The following is a 10,970-nucleotide window of genomic DNA, read 5'->3' on the forward strand; positions in this document are numbered from 1 at the left end:
TTACCACCAGGTGACTCCAGAGACAGGTAAAGCAGAATGGAGCTGTTCTTACCCCCAGGTGACTCCAGAGACAGGTAAAGCAGAATGGAGCTGTTCTTGCCCCCAGGTGACTCCAGAGACAGGTAAAGCAGAACGGATCTGTTCTTACCCCCAGGAGACTCCAGAGACAGGTAAAGCAGAACGGATCTGTTCTTACCCCCAGGAGACTCCAGAGACAGGTAAAGCAGAACGGAGCTGTTCTTACCCCCAGGAGACTCCAGAGACAGGTAAAGCAGAACGGAGCAGTTCTTACCCCCAGGAGACTCCAGAGACAGGTAAAGCAGAACGGATCTGTTCTTACCCCCAGGTGACTCCAGAGACAGGTAAAGCAGAATGGAGCTGTTCTTACCCCCAGGAGACTCCAGAGACAGGTAAAGCAGAACGGAGCAGTTCTTACCCCCAGGTGACTCCAGAGACAGGTAAAGCAGAACGGATCTGTTCTTGCCCCCAAGTGACTCCAGAGACAGGTAAAGCAGAATGGAGCTGTTCTTACCCCCAGGTGACTCCAGAGACAGGTAAAGCAGAATGGAGCTGTTCTTACCCCCAGGAGACTCCAGAGACAGGTAAAGCAGAATGGAGCTGTTCTTACCCCCAGGTGACTCCAGAGACAGGTAAAGCAGAACGGATCTGTTCTTACCCCCAGGAGACCAGAGACAGGTAAAGCAGAATGGAGCTGTTCTTACCCCCAGGTGACTCCAGAGACAGGTAAAGCAGAACGGATCTGTTCTTGCCCCCAGGAGACCAGAGACAGGTAAAGCAGAACGGAGCTGTTCTTGCCCCCAGGTGACTCCAGAGACAGGTAAAGCAGCCTTCAGCAATGTCTGAGATAATATGAATGATAATATGAACCTCTTTCATACCGTTGAGGAGAAGAGATAGGATGTCCACCCAGGTTGAGAGCGTGAAATAAGTTAAGGTGAGGATGGTATTTGAGATTGGCGCCTGGTTGGAAAACAACCAGACTAGAATAAGTTGTGAAATGATAGGACCAAATTTGAGTTTGCGGAGTATGAGTGGGATATCAGAATGTATTATGGTTTTGGGGTCTGTGATGGGGCAACACGATTTTCCTCCAGGGGGCGTCAGGATACAACAATATTAAGATTTAACCATGAATACAAAATGCTGTACATAAAATAAAAGCCCCCAGAAAATAGAATTTGAAATTTGGGAGGTTTTGGCCCCCTGCACATTTTTTTACCACTTAAGAGTAGAACATTTATTACCTGAGTTTCCTCTTCCAAGTGATGAATGTAGACTATCCTAACTTTCTGTTGGTGGTGAAAGAGGCATCTCTTCCAAGTGATGAATGTAGACTATCCTAACTTCCTGTTGGTGGTGTTAGAGGGATCTCTTCCAAGTGATGAATGTAGACTATCCTAACTTCCTGTTGGTGGTGTTAGAGGGATCTCTTCCAAGTAATGAATGTAGACTATCCTAACTTCCTGTTGGTGGTGAAAGAGGGATCTCTTCCAAGTGATGAATGTAGACTATCCTAACTTCCTGTTGGGGGTGAAAGAGGGATCTCTTCCAAGTGATGAATGTAGACTATCCTAACTTCCTGTTGGGGGTGAAAGAGGGATCTCTTCCAAGTGATGAATGTAGACTATCCTAACTTCCTGTTGGTGGTGTTAGAGGCATCTCTTCCAAGTAATGAATGTAGACTATCCTAACTTCCTGTTGGGGGTGAAAGAGGGATCTCTTCCAAGTGATGAATGTAGACTATCCCAACTTCCTGTTGGTGGTGTTAGTGGGATCTCTTCCAAGTAATGAATGTAGACTATCCTAACTTCCTGTTGGTGGTAAAAGAGGGATCTCTTCCAAGTGATGAATGTAGTCTATCCTAACTTCCTGTTGGTGGTGAAAGAGGGATCTCTTCCAAGTGATGAATGTAGACTATCCTAACTTCCTGTTGGGGGTGTTAGAGGGATCTCTTCCAAGTGATGAATGTAGACTATCCTAACTTCCTGTTGGGGGTGAAAGAGGCATCTCTTCCAAGTGAAGAATTTAGACTATCCTAACTTCCTGTTGGGGGTGTTAGAGGGATCTCTTCCAAGTGATGAATGTAGACTATCCTAACTTCCTGTTGGTGGTGTTAGAGGGATCTCTTCCAAGTGATGAATGTAGACTATCCTAACTTCCTGTTGGTGGTGAAAGAGGCATCTCTTCCAAGTGATGAATGTAGACTATCCTAACTTCCTGTTGGGGGTGAAAGAGGGATCTCTTCCAAGTGATGCATATAGACTATCCCAACTTCCTGTTGGGTGTGTTAGAGGGATCTCTTCCAAGTGATGAATGTAGACTATCCTAACTTCCTGTTGGGGGTGTTAGTGGGATCTCATCCAAGTGATGAATGTAGACTATCCTAACTTCCTGTTGGTGGTGTTAGTGGGATCTCTTCCAAGTGATGAATGTAGACTATCCTAACTTCCTGTTGGTGGTGAAAGAGGGATCTCTTCCAAGTGATGAATGTAGACTATCCTAACTTCCTGTTTGGGGTGAAAGAGGCATCTCTTCCAAGTGATGAATGTAGACTATCCTAACTTCCTGTTGGTGGTGTTAGTGGGATCTTTTCCAAGTGATGAATGTAGACTATCCTAACTTCCTGTTGGGGGTGAAAGAGGGATCTCTTCCAAGTGATGAATGTAGACTATCCTAACTTCCTGTTGGGGGTGAAAGAGGCATCTCTTCCAAGTGATGAATGTAGACTATCCTAACTTCCTGTTGGGGGTGTTAGTGGGATCTCTTCCAAGTGAGGAATGTAGACTATCCTAACTTCCTGTTGGGGGTGAAAGAGGGATCTCTTCCAAGTGATGAATGTAGACTATCCTAACTTCCTGTTGGTGGTGAAAGAGGCATCTCTTCCAAGTGATGAATGTAGACTATCCTAACTTCCTGTTGGTGGTGTTAGTGGGATCTCTTCCAAGTGATGAATGTAGACTATCCTAACTTCCTGTTGGTGGTGTTAGTGGGATCTCTTCCAAGTGAGGAATGTAGACTATCCTAACTTCCTGTTGGGGGTGAAAGAGGGATCTCTTCCAAGTGATGAATGTAGACTATCCTAACTTCCTGTTGGGGGTGAAAGAGGGATCTCTTCCAAGTGATGAATGTAGACTATCCTAACTTCCTGTTGGGGGTGAAAGAGGGATCTCTTCCAAGTAATGAATGTAGACTATCCTAACTTCCTGTTGGGGGTGAAAGAGGGATCTCTTCCAAGTAATGAATGTAGACTATCCTAACTTCCTGTTGGTGTTGAAAGAGGCATCTCTTCCAAGTGATGAATGTAGACTATCCCAACTTCCTGTTGGTGGTGAAAGAGGGATCTCATCCAAGTGATGAATGTAGACTATCCTAACTTCCTGTTGGGGGTGAAAGAGGGATGTCTTCCAAGTGATGAATGTAGACTATCCTAACTTCCTGTTGGTGGTGAAAGAGGCATCTCTTCCAAGTGATGAATGTAGACTATCCTAACTTCCTGTTGGTGGTGAAAGAGGGATCTCTTCCAAGTGATGAATGTAGACTATCCTAACTTCCTGTTGGTGGTGAAAGAGGGATCTCTTCCAAGTGATGAATGTAGACTATCCTAACTTCCTGTTGGGGGTGAAAGAGGGATCTCTTCCAAGTGATGAATGTAGACTATCCTAACTTCCTGTTGGTGGTGAAAGAGGGATCTCTTCCAAGTGATGAATGTAGACTATCCTAACTTCCTGTTGATGGTGAAAGAGGGATCTCTTCCAAGTGATGAATGTAGACTATCCTAACTTCCTGTTGGGGGTGAAAGAGGGATCTCTTCCAAGTAATGAATGTAGACTTTCCTAACTTCCTGTTGGTGGTAAAAGAGGGATCTCTTCCAAGTGAGGAATGTAGACTATCCTAACTTCCTGTTGGTGGTGAAAGAGGGATCTCTTCCAAGTGATGAATGTAGACTATCACAACTTCCTGTTGGTGGTGAAAGAGGGATCTCTTCCAAGTGATGAATGTAGACTATCCTAACTTCCTGTTGGTGGTGAAAGAGGCATCTCTTCCAAGTGAGGCATGTAGACTATCCTAACTTCCTGTTGGTGGTGAAAGAGGGATCTCTTCCAAGTGATGAATGTAGACTATCCTAACTTCCTGTTGGTGGTGTTAGAGGGATCTCTTCCAAGTGATGAATGTAGACTATCCTAACTTCCTGTTGGTGGTGAAAGAGGCATCTCTTCCAAGTGAGGAATGTAGACTATCCTAACTTCCTGTTGGTGGTGAAAGAGGGATCTCTTCCAAGTGATGAATGTAGACTATCCTAACTTCCTGTTGGTGGTGTTAGAGGGATCTCTTCCATGTGATGAATGTAGACTATCCTAACTTCCTGTTGGTGGTGAAAGAGGCATCTCTTCCAAGTAATGAATGTAGACTATCCTAACTTCCTGTTGGTGGTGAAAGAGGCATCTCTTCCAAGTAATGAATGTAGACTATCCTAACTTCCTGTTGATGGTGAAAGAGGGATCTCTTCCAAGTGATGAATGTAGACTATCCCAACTTCCTGTTGGTGGTGTTAGTGGGATCTCTTCCAAGTAATGAATGTAGACTATCCTAACTTCCTGTTGGTGGTGAAAGAGGCATCTCTTCCAAGTAATGAATGTAGACTATCCCAACTTCCTGTTGGTGGTGTTAGTGGGATCTCTTCCAAGTAATGAATGTAGACTATCCTAACTTCCTGTTGGTGGTGAAAGAGGGATCTCTTCCAAGTGACGAATGTAGACTATCCCAACTTCCTGTTGGTGGTGTTAGTGGGATCTCTTCCAAGTAATGAATGTAGACTATCCTAACTTCCTGTTGGTGGTGAAAGAGGGATCTCTTCCAAGTGACGAATGTATACTATCCCAACTTCCTGTTGGTGGTGTTAGTGGGATCTCTTCCAAGTAATGAATGTAGACTATCCTAACTTCCTGTTGGTGGTGAAAGAGGCATCTCTTCCAAGTAATGAATGTAGACTATCCTAACTTCCTGTTGATGGTGAAAGAGGGATCTCTTCCAAGTGATGAATGTAGACTATCCCAACTTCCTGTTGGTGGTGTTAGTGGGATCTCTTCCAAGTAATGAATGTAGACTATCCTAACTTCCTGTTGGTGGTGAAAGAGGGATCTCTTCCAAGTGACGAATGTAGACTATCCCAACTTCCTGTTGGTGGTGTTAGTGGGATCTCTTCCAAGTAATGAATGTAGACTATCCTAACTTCCTGTTGGTGGTGAAAGAGGGATCTCTTCCAAGTGACGAATGTAGACTATCCCAACTTCCTGTTGGTGGTGTTAGTGGGATCTCTTCCAAGTAATGAATGTAGACTATCCTAACTTCCTGTTGGTGGTGAAAGAGGCATCTCTTCCAAGTAATGAATGTAGACTATCCTAACTTCCTGTTGATGGTGAAAGAGGGATCTCTTCCAAGTGATGAATGTAGACTATCCCAACTTCCTGTTGGTGGTGTTAGTGGGATCTCTTCCAAGTAATGAATGTAGACTATCCTAACTTCCTGTTGGTGGTGAAAGAGGGATCTCTTCCAAGTGATGAATGTAGACTATCCCAACTTCCTGTTGGTGGTGAAAGAGGGATCTCTTCCAAGTAATGAATATACACTATCCCAACTTCCTGTTGGTGGTGGAAGAGGGATCATGGAACTATAGAAGTTGATTGTTGGCAATATATGAATTTTATTTATCGAGACTCGAGCCTGGAATAAGTTTGGGATTTGCATCTTTCCACATCAGACTGTGCTTTTTATGATGTTATTGAATATGTTTTTTTGACTATTAATTGCGAATAAGGATCTATGTCTATTAGCACGTAGCGGAAGTGCTGGACTGGGAATGTTTAGTGGCAGCTTTGCTTCGTTCAGGGGTAATAGAGCAGATTTTGTCCTGTTGATTTTAAATCCAGATATAAATAGTTATTAAAGATGCTGAGAAGGTTAAGTAATGACTGAGGTGCATTGCCCACATAGAGCAATACATCATCTACATACATAGGTACAATACATGACCAAAAGTATGTGGACACCTGCTCGTCCAACATCTCATTCCAAAATCATGGGCATTAATTTGGAGATGGTGCCCCCTTTGCTGCTATACCATACTCCATTCATCTGGGAAGGCTTTCCACTGGACGTTTGAACATTGCTGAGGGGACTTCAGCCACAGGAGCATTAGTGAGGTCGGGCACTGATGTTGGGCAATTAGGCCTGGCTCGCAGTCGGCGTTCCAATTCATCGATGGGGTTGAGGTCAGGGCTCTGTACAGGCCGGTCAAGTTCTTCCACACCGGTCTCAACAAATTTCTGTATGGACTTCGCTTTGTTGCCACAAAGTTGGATGCACAGAATCGTCTAGAATGTCATTGAATGCTGTAGCGTTAAGATGTCCCTTCACTGGAACTAAGGGGCCCGACCCATGAAAAAAAGCCCCAGACCATTATTCCTCCTCCACCAAACGTTACAGTTGGCACTATGCATTGGGGCAGGTAGCGTTCTCCAGCATCTGCCAAACCCAGATTCATCCAGATGGTGAAGCGTGAGTCATCACCCCAGAGAACGCGTTTCCACGGCTCCAGAGTCCAATGGCGGTGAGCTTTACACCACTCCAGCCGACGCTTGGCATTGCGCATGGTGATCTTAGGCTTGCGTGCGGCTGCTCGGCCATGAAAAACCGTTTCATTATGCTCCAGACGAACAGTTATTGTGCTGACGTTGCTTCCAGAGGCAGTTTGGAACTCGTTAGTGAGTGTTGCGATCCAGAAAAGACAATATTAGCGCGCTACGAGCTTCAGCACTCATCGGCCTTGTTCTGTGAGCTTGTGTGGCCTACCACTTTGCGGCTGAGCCGTTGTTGCTCCTAGACGTTTCCACTTCACAACAACAGCACTTACAGTTGACCAGGGGGCGGCTCTAGCAGGATCGAAATTTGACAAATTGACTTGTTGGAAAGGTGCTTTCCTAAGACAGTGCCACTCTGAATGTCACTGAACTCTTCAGTAAGGACATTCTACTGCCAATGTTTGTCTATGGAGATTGCATGGCTGTGTGCTCGATTCTATACACCTGTCAGCAAACGGTGTGGCTGAAATGGACGAATCCACTAGTTTGAAGACTTGTCCACATACTGCTGTATATGTAGTGTATGTGATGGTCTGTGCCAAGTACAGTAATGTGATGATGATGATGGTGATGATGATGATGTGACTGTCAGACTGCTTGCACAGGTTTGGGTTGTTTATTTAAGTTCCATCAGAGTAATAGGGAGTAATAAGGAGTAATAAGGAGTAATATGGGATAATATGGAGTAATAGGGGATAATAGGGGGTAATGGGGAGTAATGGGGAGTAATAGGGGATAATAGGGAGTAATAAGTAGTAATAGGGGCTTCAGCGTGTGGCCTAGTAATAAGAGTAATAAGTGGTAATAAGGGATAATAGGGAGTAATAAGTAGTAATAGGGGATAATAGGGAGTAATACGGAGTAATAGGGGATAATGGGGAGTAATAGGGGTAATGGGGAGTAATGGGGATAATAGGGAGTAATAGGGATAATAGGGAGTAATAGGGGATAATGGGGATAATAGGGGATAATGGGGAGTAATGGGGTTAATAGGGAGTAATGGGGATAATAGGGGGTAATAGGGAGTAATGGGGTTAATAGGGGATAATGGGGATAATGGGGATGATAGGGATAATAGGGAGTAATGGGATAATAGGGAGTAATAGGGAATAATGGGGATAATAGGGAGTAATAGGGAGTAATGGGGATAATAGGGAGTAATGGGGATAATGGGGATAATAGGGGATAATAGGGAGTAATGGGGAGTAATGGGGATAATAGGGAGTAATAGGGAGTAATGGGGATAATAGGGAGTAAAAGGGAGTAATGGGGATAATAGGGAGTAATAGGGAGTAATGGGGATAATAGGGAGTAATAGAGTAATAACCAACTGACCCTAGCCCCCCGACACAAACTACTGCAGCATAAATACTGGAGGCTGAGACAGGAGCGGTCAGGAGACACTGTGGCCCCATCCGAAGAAACCCCCGGACAGGGCCAAACAGGAAGGATATAACCCCACCCACTTTGCCAAAGCACAGCCCCCGCACCACTAGAGGGATATCCTCAACCACCAACTTACAATCCTGAGACAAGGCCGAGTATAGCCCACAAAGGTCTCCACCACAGCACAAACCAAGGGGGGGCGCCAACCCAGACAGGAAGATCACGTCAGTAACTCAACCCACTCAAGTGACGCACCCCTCCTAGGGATGGCATGAAAGAGCACCAGCAAGCCAGTGACTCAGCCCCTGTAACAGGGTTAGAGGCAGAGAATCCCAGTGGAGAGAGGGGAACCGGCCTGGCAGAGACAGCAAGGGCGGTTCGTTGCTCCAGAGCCTTTCCGTTCACCTTCACACTCCTGGGCCAGACTACACTCAATCATATGACCTACTGAAGAGATAAGTCTTCAGTAAAGACTTAAAGGTTGAGACCGAGTCTGCGTCTCTCACATGGGTAGGCAGACTGTTCCATAAAAATGGAGATCTATAGGAGAAAGCCCTGCCTCCCGCTGTTTGCTTAGAAATTCTAGGGACAATTAGGAGGCCTGCGTCTTGTGACCGTAGCGTACGTATTGGTATGTACGGCAGGACCAACTCGGAAAGATAGGTAGGAGCAAGCCCATGTAACGCTTTATAAGTTAACAGTAAAACCTTGAAATCAGCCCTTGCCTTAACAGGAAGCCAGTGTAGGGAAGCTAGCACTGGAGTAATATGATCAAATTTCTTGGTTCTAGTCAGGATTCTAGCAGCCGTATTTAGCACTAACTGAAGTTTATTTAGTGCTTTATCCGGGTAGCCGGAAAGTAGAGCATTGCAGTAGTCTAACCTAGAAGTAACAAATGCATGGATTAATTTTTCTGCATCATTTTTGGACAGAAAATTTCTGATTTTTGCAATGTTACGTAGATTGAAAAAAGCTGTCCTTGAAACAGTCTTGATATGTTCGTCAAAAGAGAGATCAGCGTCAAGAGTAACGCCGAGGTCCTTCACAGTTTTATTTGAGACGACTTTACAACCATCAAGATGAATTGTCAGATTTAACAGAAGATCTCTTTGTTTCTTGGGACCTAGAACAAGCATCTCTGTTTTGTCCGAGTTTAAAAGTAGAAAGTTTTCAGCCATCCACTTCCTTATGTCTGAAACACAGGCTTCTAGCGAGGGCAATTTTGGGGCTTCACCATGTTTCATTGAAATGTACAGCTGTGTGTCATCCGCATAGCAGTGAAAGTTAACATTATGTTTTCGAATAATAGGGGATAATAGGGGATAATGGGGAGTAATGGGGATAATAGGGAGTAATAGGGAGTAATGGGGATAATGGGGAGTAATGGGGATAATAGGGAGTAATAGGGAGTAATGGGGATAATGGGGATAATAGGGGATAATAGGGAGTAATAGGGGAGAACCGAGACAGCAATAAAGAGTAATAGGGTGTACTAGGGGTTAATAGGCAGTAATAGGGGGTAACACGAGTGGGTAACACGAGGTAATAGGGGGTAATAGGGATAATAGGGGATAATAGAGAGTAATAGGGGATAATAGGGGGTAATATGGGGTAATAGGGAGTAATAGGGAGTAATAGGGGTAATAGAAAATTATAAACGTGTAGGAGTAGTGATATTCATGATAAACATGTAGGAGAGCAAAATATATTACATCTAGCCAATGTAATGAGCCAGTATTATATTTAGCTTATGTAATGAGCCAGTACTTTGTTTGTAAAGCTACGTATGTAGATAGGAAGCTTTCTGCTGTTTTTATAATCCGTTTTTAATAGCTGTTTTAATTTCACTATTAATACACCCATGCATGGTACCACTTGCCTCTGCTGCTGATGAGGGCCTTGGGTCCAATTGATTTCATTACAGCCGTTTACAGTACAGTCAGAACCGTGAACTGTTTGAGAATACGGTGGTGGATCTTTCATATTATGGGGCTATTTAGCTTGAACTGGTCCTAGGGCCCTGGTTAATGTTAACGGCATCATGATCTTTACCCAGTAGTAGGACATTTTAGCCAAAATCCTGGTTGCCTCTGCCAGGAGGCTGAAACTTGGCCGCTAGTGAATATTCCAGGAAGACAATTACCCAAAGCACACATCATAATCTACAAAGAAATGGTTAATTGGCCACAAAAAAAATTGGCCACAAAAAACATCCCCATAGCATGATGCTGCCACCACCATGCTTCACTGTACGGATGGTGCTAGGTACCCTCCAGACGTGACTCTTGGCATTCAGGTCAAAGAGTTCAATATTGTTTTCATCAGACCAGAGAATCTTGTTTCTCATGGTCTAAGAGTCCTTTTGGTGCCTTTTGGCAAACTCCAAGTGGGCTGTCATGTGCCTTTTACTGAGGAGTGGCTTCCGTCTGGCAGCTCTACAAGAAAGGCCTGATTGGTGGAGTGCTGCAGAGATGGTTGTCCTTCTGGAAGATTCTTCCATCTCCACAGAGGAACTCTGGAGCTCTGGAGCACTGACCAAGGCCTTTCTCCCCCGATTGCTCAGTTTGGTCGGGCGGTCAGCTCTAGGAAGAGCCTTGGTGGTTCCAAACTTCTTCCATTTCAGAACGATGGAGGCCACTGTGTTCTTGGGGACCTTCAATGCTGCAGAAAGGTTTTGGTACCCTTCCCCAGATCTGTGCCTCGACACAATCCTGTCTTCCGGACACAAATGAGAGAACACCTCACTCTGACCATTTTACTCTCCCTAGCAGAGCTGGTTAGGCTGTTTTCATGTTATCCAGAGCACTGGTGACTGTAACTGTGCTGCTGGCTTTTTTGCCGACATGTACTGACACCGGCCATATTCAACAGGTGTTGAGCGTTCGTAAATTCGTCAGTTGTTCTGCGCTCTTGCAAACTCAGACC

The sequence above is a fragment of the Salvelinus alpinus genome, chromosome 1 (genome assembly GCF_045679555.1).
Source record: "Salvelinus alpinus chromosome 1, SLU_Salpinus.1, whole genome shotgun sequence".
Lineage (NCBI taxonomy): Eukaryota > Metazoa > Chordata > Actinopteri > Salmoniformes > Salmonidae > Salvelinus > Salvelinus alpinus.